Genomic DNA, 14,880 nt, shown 5'->3' on the forward strand with positions numbered 1-14,880 from the left:
ACTGTCACCACCTCACATTGACTCTTTAATCGCTCTGAGGGGGAAAGGAGGGTGGGGGATCTACTTTGGAGCTGTCACTGTGCTCTTTTTCATACTTTTATACAGCCATTAAAGCAGCCGAGACGGAAGCGGGCAGATGGAGCAGGCGAACCAACAGCACACAAGAGAGGCTTTGCAAATCCACCCTCGGTGTATACTAATGACTAGTTAGCGCTTTCCGATTTCACCTGTCATTTCGTTGCTGTTTAGGGTTAACGAAAGCAGGAAGCTGGCTATTGTGCCGTGTGGATTATTTGGTTTGATTACCGAGGGAAGGATTTTCACTTCAGATGGCCTACCACAAGTGTTTGTGATTAGAGTTAATCGCACGCCTGCTCCTAATTTATATTTCAGACTCGCAACTGCATCGAAGAATTTACCATTCCAAGGTATAAATTATATTGTCAGACTGCGGAAGCTGAGCGATTCAACAGGTCATGTTCATCGAAGAGAAAGTGGAAGTGAGAAACACAGATTTGCTTCTTATTAAAGGAAATCACTCTAAGGTAGTCAGATCATGTGCCACAGGCCTTCATTATTCTCTTCTCATGTCCAAATCATTATCGCAGGCTTTGAGAATTTGCCCCAGTTATTGCGAATATGAATAAGGGGATATCACAAAGCAGGAGTTTACAAGCAATAATCTATTCTTATGAAATGAATCAGTGAAATTGGATCAATAATACTATATTAATACTTACCCCAGCGCTATTCTATTCCATTAGATGTCATTACAAGTTGTTTGTGTAGATAAACTCAGACTGACTAAAAGAACTAAGCATGACTGATGACCGCAGAGTGTCTCTACGCTCCGAACGTGAGCCGAATGAATCATTTGAAGCAGTAAATTAGCATTTAAGTCAATGATTTTCACTCACCACTTTTTCCAAGTGCCGAGAGATTTCACAATCACTGGCTCATATACGTTTCGCAACCCTCAGATACAGTACTTCACTGGGACCTTCACAGTTCAAAAGTGGCCACGCTGTCGTCAGCGAGTATCCTTTGTCGTGAGAGTCACTTTAACAATCATTATGGAGAAAAGGTTAATTAGATTCCACCTGATTATAAGCCACGCTTATGTACAGACGACTGGCATACAAACATGCTTTTGACTCCCTTGCCCAAGCTGACTGCCTGTCACAAGCCTGACGGATCAATGGCGTTAGTCATTCATGCACAATGGAATCTATGCCGCCGTCCCCTCACGGCGCCACATTCAATGGCTCTCTTACTACATCACATTAAGCACCAATTACTCACTAATTAAAAAAGATCAGTGCATTGGGCTCGTACAAGGAGCAAATTAATACATTTGATAGGATTAGTTGCCTCAGAGATTATTGAAAATGTATTCAACTATCAATGAAGGTGCACTAAGGGTTTGATGGCTAATTGATCCCGAATGGGAAAATATTTGCAAAGTGTTATTGAAGAAATGTGAAAAACGGAAACATCACTGAAGAGCCTGACATTTAACTGGCTTTGACAGATTTCAATAGAAGATGCTTTTTCTTTAACCGTTTGGCAAACATGACCTTATTATACCGTACGAGAATGAAGGAATTTGGCACAAATCTGACAAAACTGCAGCGCTGCCGCACTTCTTTTGAAATGAAATTGGTTTTAAAAATATGAAGTGATATGATAGCTGATATGGCCTTTATGTTCTTAAGAGCCGGCATGACAGAGGAAGAATCTGATCTCTATCGGCCGCTCCATCTTAAAAAACATCAGACGTACAGCGCTGCTAGCTCATAAACAGAGATCAGGGTTCAGATTGCTTGATCGGTAATTCGGCAAAGCTAATCTCCCCCTGCAAGAACCTTCTAAATACTCATGTTGTAAACACTTCGCATTAGATTTAGTGCTGGAGTAATTAAAAAAAAGTGTAAAAACGTCAGAAGAAATAAAATACCGTATTTCCATACGGGCTCAAAATGCAAGCTGGCATTGAAAACGAGAGCTAATCAGGTATTAATGTATGTAAATGTCAAGTGAAAAATAGCCCAAGTTCAAAATGCATTAGTTTCCCAATAACAGGAGCAGGTCTCATTATATTACCTGTGCAAATGTCAAGTCCTGTGATGTCGAGATGACACAGCTGGGGAAAATGGAAGAAAGGACAAGAGTCAGCCGAAAAGTGGAGTGAAGGTTTGGCTTGTTTAGTGATGGTGTGTTAGCCTTAGGGCTTACCTCTCTGTCAGTATATTTTAGACGGGCAATGTCTTGAAAGGTGCACTGCACTGTCTAGATAATTTCAGTCAAGAGAGGCCAAAACAATAGCATCAACTGCACTTGAAATGCAATCCTGTTTAGCATGTTTATTTCCTCAAGGGGCATTTTTATACATCTAGATAGAGCTAATTTGTAGGGGTAGTGCACTTCTGCTTATCCGCTCTGAATACATGATGAAACGCCATCAGAAAAGATGCATACACTGTATACAATTTTATCTTTTCAAGATCTTTGTCTCAGCCATTTTAAATACATTTCACTAGATCTAAGTTGCAGCTGGGGGCACTTTCCACAGATAAGGTACACTTTGGTGCCACTTGACCTTTATAAAAAAGCATTAGAGGCACAAATACCATGTTTTTTTGTTTGAACTGTTTTGTGAGGACTATAAAATATGTATTAACTATTATACAATTATGTAACAAAAGCCTGAGATCCGTGCAGCTACCGTTGGATCATCTGGTTAAAATGAGAGATAGAGCTGTGTGTCATCAGCATAGCAATGGTAGGAGAAGCCATGTGCCTGTATGATGGGTCCCAGTGATGTAGTGTATATGGAGAAGAGGAGGGGTCCAAGAACTGATCCCTGAGGAACCCCAGTGTCCAGTTGGTGTGCTTTCAACTAGGGCTATGAAGAGATTTAACAAACTAAATTATTCACATCGGTTTCTGTGAATAATCACGATTAATCACACCGGTAATTACTTCTACATCCCTAATCCTACTCAATACCTAAACTTAACAACTACCTTACTAACTATTAATAAGCAGCAAATTTGGAGTTTGAGGCAAAAGTCGTACTGTAGTTAATGGTTTGTTAATAGTGAGAATTGTATCTTAAAATAAAGTTTGACCATAACACCTAATCATAAATATACAGTAATTACACACTGAATCGCTAAATGAATTGGATCAACAATTATATTTTACATAGTACTTGTTTAATGACAATTTTTCTATAATACATTTGATATTTTTTTATCTTAAATTTTGAGGATAAAATTACCAATTATAATCATCCAAGAATCATTTATAAGATTTAAATAACTGCAAATGATCAAGCTATTGTTTTTATTTATCTTTAACAACAATAACAAGCATGCAATAAACTGATAATGCAACTAATAATAATAATAATAATTCATTTATAATTCTCATTTAACTTTATTTCTGAGACATAACACTTACCTGTTTGAATGAGAGATGTCACAATTAAAATATTTATATATTTTTTAGTCTCTATATTTTTATACAAGGTTTGATTCTCTCTATATAATGTGAGTGTTGCAAGTATTGATACATCTATTCATGTTTCCACCTGTGTGGCTTCATCTATGAGATACATTTCTATTAACCAGTTAGCCAAATGAAGACTGCAACATGCAAGAATGATATAGTACAAATAGTTAAGTATGAACATTAACAATAGCCACAGTAAGTGAAAGAAAAACAAGATCTTTGCTTTACGAAGTGGGAAAAAAAATATTATGTTTTGTCTATTTCATTTTTGATAACTAAACTGTTTACATACAATCACACAAATTATGTTTCTAATTTGCATTTAGACAGCATTTAGTCCCAATTTTTGATAACAGTGCTGCCAATACAGCAAACCTAATTTAAAAGGAAGGAATAAAACATCAAAAATCATATATAATATTTAATCTGAACTCCTGAGGTTGACAGGTTTTTTTAGTTTAAAAATCAAGCCATTTTCTGCTGTCCTCGTTTAAAAGTGCCTAGCAGTGCCTGGGAAGAAATACACATTCTACACATGCAACAGCAAATCCTCTTTACATGATAATGGAGGTTGAAGAATCATGACTCATCCGTGCTGAGTAAGCACATGGGCTTTTGCGGTTAGGGTCACAGGATAAAGTGAATTTTGAGACCATAACATCAGTTATATAACAACATGCATATGGGCCTATATCTGATGACTTAAACGCCAAGCTTTCCGTATGTGGGCAGCAGAAGCTGGCTTAGATAAACAGACTATTTCAGGAAGTGTTGTATGTTTGATCACCAGTGCACTGATTTATGTCCACTGTACTACCTCTGCATTGCTAATATTAAAGTTAAGCTGAGACAGACATTGTGTATCTGATGTAATGTCTACACAAACTGTGTAAATTGGGAAAACTATGTGCAATGGCAATAAATTACTTCCTGTTTGTGTTAGCAGAGCTGAAATCCAATTTATTCCCACAAGTATCATTTATAGTCCAGATGATGCAGTGTGAATATTAGGATTGTTGTGGTCGCCGTCGTCCATGCTCGATCTTGCTCTTAGACTGGTGTATTTTTTATTTTATTTTTTAAATGTTAGTCTTTGACAATACGGTTTTCCGAAATGGATAAAAAGGAAAAGCAGGGTCTCTCCGAGTAATTGGATCAGGTGGTGCGGTTTCACAAAGATAACAAGTCAAACCCATTACCGTTGAATAAGAATGGACAGCCAGCAGATTTGAATGTACTTTTATTATAGTGTGGCTGCATTAATATTTTCAACAGCAGGTGTTTTCTGAAATGCCGGGTGGCGTCTGAGGAACGATGACCTTGGGAAATATCCATAGCGATGGGAGGATGCATTCGGATTTGTTTGAAAGTGTTTCAGATGGCTATCGGCCACTCCAGACCGAGATTAAAACAGAGCAAAATGATAACAGTATTGAACTCACCACACATCAATGCCTGCTATGTGACGGAGCCTAGCCTAAACTCTTTCCTCTATGCACTAGATCCTACTTTTAAATTTTTTTATTGTGCGGCTGGGGGGAAAAACACCATGGTGGGTTCATTCATTGTGATGTAATCTCTTGGTGAAGAATGTTAATCTCTCTGTCTCTCATCTGTCACAATGATGGATCTTATTGTTTCACTACTTTAAGCCTTTATCTTTCATTAAAGTGTGACATTTATTTCACAGAGTGTTTTTCTGCATACGGATGGCCTGAGTTAACATTGGGAAAATAAAGCCATTGAAATGGATGACTTTCCAATACACAGAGCCTTTGGTAGCAAAGAAGAAATGTAGTCATTTTCAAATCTCCCTGGAGACATTCCTGAAATAAATTAGCAAAAATGTTTTTATTTTTTGCACTGTTGCTGAAACGGATGGTAGATGTCCCTGAAGGCATGATTGAAAAATTCTGCCAAAAACATTTAAATATCATTTTAATTGTGTCTCGAGACTGCAAAACTGAGCATATTTTATCAGGTATATTTATTATGCTAGCTAATTTAAATTCTCTACATCCTTACAATGATTTAAAGCATTGAGAATTTATGCTTTTACACATCTTTACCTCATAAAGTAGAGGAGGCCTGGGCTAATTGTCACACTTTTTACTCGGGTGAATATTTCTCTGTGAAAATCAATTTCTGAACAGGTCCATACTTTAAAGTCTAGGCTATTGAACTCATAATGTATTGAACTATTGATTTCTACCCAGAAATAAAGATTTGAACACATTTTGACCTTTTGTTGACACCTTATGGGGTATGTTGTTACAACAGAGACTGCCATTAAACGGCATATTATAGGCTTTTCAGGTAATTTAAAGATGAAAACAATTAATGCAACCATGAATATGTAAAAGGGCAACAAGCAAAGACATAAAAAAAATGTTTTTAACCAACAAAAGATGTACTTAAATTTATAATAACATGATATAATTAAAAATATGAAAATGATATAAATATATTAAAACATAATTAAATAATATATAGATAAAAACATTAAAACTATATAATTATATATAATATACATATAAAATGTTGGCTTTAAACATCTGTTTTGAAGCCAACACAATACTTATATCACTAGCATTTGTCTCTAGAAGAGCTTCATGTGATTAGTGACAGGGTTATTTTACAGAAAAACATATGTCGGTATGAGAAAACATTAAAAACATTAATTTTAGCTCATTCCATCAGGACTCCATAAAGGAGTAATATTGTTTCTTGCTGAATAATGTTCAAATCACTAAGTTGCTGGGATATTAATCTTATTTAAATCTTTCCATGTCACAGTGGCCGTATCTCTGTCCTTATATTAATAACGGGAGATAAACGAGTGCATATTGGCAAATCAGATGAGAAAAGTTATGAATCAAATCTGTTACAAGACTTCCTGGAATGAGGGAAACCTTGAGTTTTCCTCAGAAAGAGGGCAGGATTATGACTAGAGAATCCCCATCCATATTGTTGACATAAATCAATTTGGTCTGCATTGAGGTTGAAATTTGTTTAGTGCCAGAAGGTAGGAAAGAAATAAAGAAAATAAAAAAAAACAACAACAGTGTGTCTGTATGTGTTAAAGGAAAGGTTGGCAAATTCAACATAAGAGCAACCAAGCTATTGTAGCTCTTGGGAGGAAGAAAGCTGCTCTATAGATTATTGATGCCATTGTGACACCACAGATGCAATTCTGTAAACATGAACACATCACTTGACGGGAAGTCAGTAAGTAATTGTATGTCAGCAACAAAACAGACAATAAAAGTCAGACAGGCCTTAGAGGTATGCATTGAGCATCCTACTGACTCCAGGGCCACTTTTGCAGTCAGTGTGACAGCTCCATTAGTGTTAATGACAGTGTGTGATACTCCCTGAAACAACTATACCTGGGAAATAACATCAACGGCTGCATCTGAATAGAACATTTGATTCTGAATAGGTATACTTCATGAGACTTCTAGTCACTTTATCTCACTTGTTAAGAGCAGTTTTGCATGATGTAACATAATCCTGCAATATGCTCTTTTGTGATGTGGAAACCAAGGATTCAAGGTTTGTCTGGTTAGCATGGCCCAGTTAGCAACACCATCAGGACTAAAACGTGTCTTTCTCAATATAATATAATATAATATAATATAATACTGAAATATGTTGTGTAATACTATATTTAGGGCTTATTTTCAACTAAACTAAAATGTTGAAAACTTTAATTTAATAATCTACAAAAATTTTAACAATAATAATTCCCTATAAAATGTGTTTTATTTTTCCAGTAATTCTGTTTTGACTGCAATGTTTTTGGATTCTGTTTTATGATTTAATACAAATGTATTATCAAAAACGTCTCAGGTTACGGAAACCCTGGTTCCTCGAGGGAACGAGACGCTGCATCGGAAACGCTAGGGGAACACCTTCTGTGACCACACTCTGAATAACATGTGAAATCAGTCCAATAGCTGAACGGGATGTCACGGGCGGGTGACGTCATGACCAGGAAGCTATAAAAGCTTGTGCGGCGGAGCCAGCGTTGAGACGTTCCTCTTCAGGAACTCGAGCTGCGTCGGAAACGCTAGGGGAACGAGAATGCCCATGCCGCCAGACTTCCAAATCTCTGCCTAGTGTGGAAGACTGCACAGCTAGGGCGAGAGAAGTAGGCGGGGCCCGCCATCCCGAAGGCCAACTTCTGGAGGAGTGAATCTTGAGCCCCAAAGGAGAGGGGAGATCAGAGGACTCGAGGCTATAGAATAGCATCCTGATCCACCACTTAGCATAAGCTTCTCTGGCTGGAAGCCTCTGCCTCAGCGCACTGCAGAGGAAACGTGTAAGAAGAGGGTGTCTTTCCACTGAATGGCCACTGAGAGGGGTGTGGTAGGCCACAATGGCTGCCACGAAGACCTCTAGGGTGGAGTGGGTCAACCCTGCGGATAAACAGGCCTGCAGGAACTCCAGAACTGTACCAAACGGGCAGTTAGCTGGGTCGGGCTGGTAAGGAGAGAAATCAGGCCTGAGACCCAATTCGGCCCGGCCAGAACGGGGATACTAAGAACAGATGGGCCCCGTCCCGGTGCACTCTCTCCAGAACTCCCGGGAGCAAAAAAATCGGAGGAAAGGCGTACAGACGAAGCCTCGGCCACGTCTGTACCATGGCATCCAGCCCCAGTGGAGGGGACAGTGTGATATCATATGAGTTGCAACAGGTCCACCTGAGCCTGGCCAAACACTCTCCATATCTGCTTCACCACCTTGGGGTGACGCATCCATTCCCCGGGCCTCAGCCCCTGCCTCGACAGGATGTCTGCTCCCATATTGAGATGCCCAGGAATGTGAACTGCTCTCAGCGAGAGGAGTTTGCCCTGGGACCACACAAGTATCTGGTGCGCCAGCTTGTACAAGGGGCGCGAACGCAGAACTCCCTGGTGGTTGATGTAAGAGACCACCGCTGTGTTTTCGGTGCGCACCAACACATGGTGACCTCTTAGGTCTGGGAGAAAGTGTTTCAGGACTCGAAACATGGCCAGCATCTCCAGACAATTGATATGCCCCGTTAGATGGCGACCACTCCATAGACCGCGGGCAGGGTGGCCACTCATGACCGCACCCCAACCGGTGAGGGATGCATCCGTCGCTAGCGTATGCGGCGACAAGGAGCTCCCAGCACCGGGCCCTGAGACAAGAACCAAGGTTTCCTCCACATGTCTAAGTCACGTAGGCACCTCCGCGTGACCGTGAGCATGCAAAGCGGGTTTCCCCTCGGGGAGAACCCCTTGTTCTTGTGCCACCACTGTAGGGGTGCATCGTGGTCAAATCCCACACCACGCCCAGATAAGTGGTTCTCTGTACTGGAGAAAGCACAATTTTCTTGGCGTTAAGTCTTAACCCCAGCTCTTATGTGTGAGCGAGAACGACATCTCGATGTCGAACCGACATCCACTCTGACTTAGCTAATATCAACCAATCGTCGATGTGGTTGAGTCGTGAAAGTGTGGGGTGAGAGTGCAAGGCCTAAGGAAGAACCAGTATTGGTAGGCTTTTGCCCCCAAAAGCAAACCTCAGAAACTTCCTATGATGAGGAAGGATGGAGATATGTGCATCTTTTAGATTGACCGTGACACATCAGTCCTCGGACTTGGTCTGAGACACTACCTGTTTGAGTGCGAGTGTGCTGAACTTCAGTCACATGACTGAGCGGTTCAATAGGCGCAAATCTAAAATAGGACGCAACCCCCCATCCTTCTTCGGAACAATGAAGTACCGACTGTAGAACCCGGAGTCTGTCTCGTGCGGAGGGACCACCTCGATGGCCTTCTTCTCCAAGAGAGTAACTACTTCTTATTCTAATACCAGAGCCTGCTTGGGACCCACTAGAGTGGGGGGCCCCGTTGAATCGAGGTGGACGAGAACCGAACTGGATTCTGTAGCCTCTTTCTACAGTATGCAGGACCCATTGAGACACATTTGGCAGTAGCTTCCACGCTGCTAAATAATCCACTAAGGGAATCAGTCTCTCGAGACTGATCTCTGGTGTGCCCAAAACGGCTAGTTCGGTGCCCTGAAGCAGCACACCGGCAGGGGACGGCCGAACTAGCTGCTCATGATACCTCCGTAGAGGTAGTGAGCCTCTTAGTACCACTACGTTTCCGGGCAGTAACTGAGAGAAGTGCTCGCCAGAGACCGCTGCGCCCTGGAACACGGCAGGGTTGGCAGACCGACCTCCTGAGGGCACTGAGGAGAGACGGGCACCGTGTAATGCGGTGTGAACCTCTCTTCCCCAGAGGGGCTTGCCCTCCGAGGTCCTGAGCCACAGCATCAGGACTCTCATAGCTGAAACCGCCTATTGAAAACGACGGCCCTCAAACCCACGTCGTCTGCTAGGAAGACTAGACAACAGCCTGCTCGGGGCAGAAGCCATCTAGATACCTCCATAGAGGTATCTCTTAGTACCGCTACGCTTCCGGGTGGTAACTGAGAGAAGCGCTCGCTGCGCCCTGGAACACAGCAGGGTTGGCAGACCGACCTCCTGAGGGCACTGAGGAGAGACGGGCACCGTGTAATGCGGTGTACACTGCTCTTCCCCAGAGGGAGCTGGCCCTCAAAAAGTCCTAGGCCTTAGGCGTCAGGACATTTACGACGAAGACTATCCAGCGAGAATGACGGTAGATCATGAGCGATCTCCGCATTCTCAGTCGCCGCCGTGCCTCAGCAGCACTGGATCTGTTTCCTACGTTGTGATTTGATCTGAACGGAAACAGTGTATCCGTGTGACGCAGTTGACACAGAACAGCATACGCTGTTTACGTCCAGCGGATATTCTCCAAAATGGCACCAGGGTGATGCGGAAGAGACAAATTGTTGAATAAAGTTGTTTTTTTTTCTTTTGCGTACAAAAAGTATTCTCGTAGCTTCGTATAATTACGGTTGAAGCCCTGATGTCACATGGATTATTTTACAGATCTCCTTGCTATGTTTCTGGACTTGGGAACATTTCAGTTGCGTCGTTGTCTATGCAGGGTCAGACAGCTCTCAGATTCCGTCAAAAATATCTTCATTTGTGTTCCAAAGATGAACGAAGGTCTTACGGGTTTGAAATGACATGAGGGTGAGTAATTAATGACAGAATTGAAATTTTTGGGTGAACTAACCCTTTAAAGCTGTTGTGGTTGCGCCATGACAGCGCTCGTGTCCGTTGTAGACATTACTATCCGTCACAGTGTTGCCAAGTCCGCGGTTTTCCCATGGAATTGGGCTACTTTATCACCGTTGCCGCGGGTTGTTTTTAATGTCCGTGGGTTGACCCCAATAATGTGTATTTTGTTTGGGCTAGTTTTAAATAGCAATTGAGCGGGTTTTGTTGTGAAAACCAGGCAACCCTTTCTGTCAAGCAGGTAACGTTATTATTGCTAACATAGCGGGCTCATCAAAAAATACAATGGCATCATGTATTAAAGAAGAAATAATCACATCATCCGATGTTTAATTGAATAAAATAGCCTTGGCAGCCTTACTTACTGGAGTTCCACAACTATTGACTTTGTTCTCTCTCACCAGACTCATGTGAGTGTAGGTGATGTAAAAGATGAAAGCAGGCATTTGGAACAAAGCACTGTGAGGCAAGGGAGGGGGAAACTCAAAATGTTTCTAAACTTAAAACGCATTTTTGCCCCGTTTGTGTTGTTTTACTACTTACACAATTATTTATAAAGTATAAAACATTGTTATTTACAATACACAGCGTGGTTTTTAATCATAATTTTATTAGGATTTCCGCCTATGGTTGTGAGATATTCCTTAAAAATAATGTTTTAATCTACTATATTATTAGATTTGTTATTATTACTTTGTACAACAGTAATGCATTTATGTTATGATCTCTTCAAATTAAACCAAACATTTATTTTGGTGAGTTTTAGTTAAGACCTTTGTGTATCTGGCAGTAGTTTTATCATATGAAATTGTGGAGCTCATATTGCCCTATATATAATATTATGTATTTTCCTGCTTTTCTTGAGTGATTCACATGGCTCAGGTTATTGGCACAAAAATGGCACTGATCAGAGCCTCTAAGGAACTATCAGATTTATCCTACATTATGACCTTCTCCCCACAGACTGTGTTTAAACAAAAGGCCATAAGATTATGTTAGAAAATACCATGTTACCTTTAATAAATCAATCTAGATTAAGTCACAGTGAGAGACATGGATAAATCAAACAGGACACATTTGGTTTGATCCAGACTCCATAATCCTGATTATAAATACCTTTAAATACATTATATTATTGTGTTGTTTAATGCTGTCCTCTTTCCACACACAACAACTTAACTTTGTGGATCTGTTGCAATCCAGCCATTGACAGTTTACAGAGCTGTGTTAAACATATTCATTGAATCCGTAACCAGTGCACTTGGTTGGAAGAATTATGAATACCGCATAACGTTACTGAGGCGACATTTTGCACAGTTGTCATGACTATGATTTTATTCACAGGCAATCCAGGGTTTTAGCTGCTGATGGTGCTTGACTGAAGTTGAAGTGTGAATTACTTCTAATGTGGAGGGCATCCCTGCTCAATGGCCATCCGGTGACTGCATGGGAAGATTCTGCATATATCAAGAGAAGAGACATAATCAACCTGAAATAGAGGCTCATTTCAGTTTGAGTGCAGGGTGAAATGCTTTTGGTGTCTATTCAAACATATTGTCACGAAGCAGGTTTAAGTGGCTACCTGGGTAAGCTTGAGTTTAGCTTGAGCCAGTCCTGGATTTTTTAGTGTGATGAAAGTGGATATGCTTTAATGGTATGCACAGTGCTATATCTAATAATGTCTCACTCCAAAACATGTAAAAATATAAATTCTGCCAAAAAAAAATATATATATAATTTTGTGCTATTGTTCAAATTTTGGGGTTGGTAGGATTTTTTAATGGTATTGCTTGATTAAAAATACAGTGAAACAAGTAATTTTGAAATATTATTACAGTTTAAAATAAATGTTTTTATTGTAATATATTTTAAAATGTCAATTATTATATGTGATGGCAAAGCTGAATTTTCACCAGCCATTACTCCAGTCTTCAGTGTCACATGATCCTTCAGAAATCACTCTATATGCTGATTTGGTTCTCAAGTAACATTTCTTCTTGTCATCTTTGTTGCTTGATATGTTTGCAGAGACTGTGATACATTTTTCATCATTCTTTGATGAATGTGAAGTTTAAAAGAACAGCATTTAATTGAAATAGAAATCTCATGTAACAATGTAAACATCAATGTAAAAGACTGTAATTTCTGGTCAATTTAATGCATCCTTGCTGAATCAAAGTATCGACCTCTTTAAATCACTGCCTCAATCACTCAATCTTATTGGCCCCATAAGCTTTTAAGTTCAATTAATTTGAAAGTAAGTTAAGTGGGCTTTAATAAAATACTTGGAAATACCTGGTAAAGTGGTTTAATACACTGTCTACAAGTGATGATTATGTTAACAGAAACTTACAGCCACTTACAGTCTCAATGCAGAGGTAGGCCTATGTACAGCTCATTTGTCTTTGACTAATCTGACATCCAGACATTGGCTGATCCCATTAGCCCCTGACAATCCAACTGGCGCAGCTGTTAGAGGTGCCATCATCATATAGTATTACACTTAAAAGTTCAATAAAACCACATTGGTATAGCAAATAAGTCTTGATCGCTTTTCACATTGCTGGAAAAATATACAAGGTCAGCCTAATAACAAAATAAGGCAGTGCAATTAAAATACTGCCAATGGCAGGTTATGATTCACTCATTGTGTATTGTCTCCTTGCTAGCCACTCACCTCAGTTTGTGGAACTGCCACCAACATCACATCATTTCCTGAAGTGCAGATAACACTCACACAGTCAGCCATATGCTCAATTAATAAATATGAACTCACACTCACACCCTTGCATCAAAGAGCTTTGTTTGGAGGAGCTCAAACCAGAATATAGCCACAGTGCAGGAGGAGAAGACCCTCCTCCCATTTTCTCCATTTCACATGTTCCTATTTGCTGCAGATGATTTGTGTGTGAAAATTTACACAGCAGAGTTTGCCATCCTTATGGGTTGGGGTAGCATCTAATTATAATGAAGATCAAGCGTATAGTCTGCAAAATCTTTTTTGGGCTTAAGCTGCGATTCCCAATCAGAGGTACACGTACCCCAGAGAGTACTTAAGCAGGTTGTTAGGTCTTTCTAAAGAAAGTGATTGCCCCCGGAACTGACAAAGCTTGTGATAGACATATAAGCTCAGGTGTCTCATTAAAAGTAGAGGAATCAGCCCACACCCAGTTTTGACTGCTTTAAGTTTAAAGGTTGAATAATTGTAATAATGGCTACTCAAAGAAAATGTAATGATTTAATGATAATGGCGAATGATATCCAGTATGACATCAGTTAAGAGGAACACACTTCTAGTTTGATGTTGATTAAGGGGGTACTTGAGCATTATTTATAGTGCTGTGAGGGGTGGAGCTTTACACAATTATATTTAGAAAATTTGATTAAAAATAAAGGTTACAAAATGGGATTTTGGGATCCAGTGATGCCATAGAAGAATGATTTTTGGGTTTTTCTCATTCATAGAACCATCAAAACCAATTAAGAACCTTTATTTTTAAGAGTGTAGGCTGTATTATTCTTGTGGAGTTATAGACCTACAGGTGCATCTCAATAAATTAGAATGTCGTGGAAAAGTTCATTTATTTCAGTAATTCAACTCAAATTGTGAAACTCATGTATTAAATAAATTCAATGCACACAGACTGAAGTTTAAGTCTTTGGTTCTTTTAATTGTGATGATTTTGGCTCACATTTAACAAAAACCCACCAATTCACTATCTCAACTAATTAGAATATGGTGACATGCCAATCAGCTAATCAACTCAAAACACCTACAAAGGTTTCCTGAGCCTTCAAAATGGTCTCTCAGTTTGGTTCACTAGGCTACACAATCATGGGGAAGACTGCTGGTCTGACAGTTGTCCAGAAGACAATCATTGACACCCTTCACAAGGAGGGTAAGCCACAAACATTCATTGCCAAAGAAGCTGGCTGTTCACAGAGTGCTATATCCAAGCATGTTAACCGAAAGTTGAGTAAAAAGGAAAAAGTGTGGAAGAAAAAGATGCACAACCAACCGAGAGAACCGCAGCCTTATGAGGATTGTCAAGCAAAATCGATTCAAGAATTTGAGTGAACTTCACAAGGAATGGACTGAGGCTGGGGTCAAGGCATCAAGAGCCACCACACACAGACGTGTCAAGGAATTTGGCTACAGTTGTCGGATTCCTCTTGTTAAGCCACTCCTGAACCACAAACAACGTCAGAGGCGTCTTACC

Source organism: Sinocyclocheilus grahami, unplaced genomic scaffold, assembly GCF_001515645.1.
Source record: "Sinocyclocheilus grahami isolate Dianchi unplaced genomic scaffold, SAMN03320097.WGS_v1.1 scaffold67.1, whole genome shotgun sequence".
Lineage (NCBI taxonomy): Eukaryota > Metazoa > Chordata > Actinopteri > Cypriniformes > Cyprinidae > Sinocyclocheilus > Sinocyclocheilus grahami.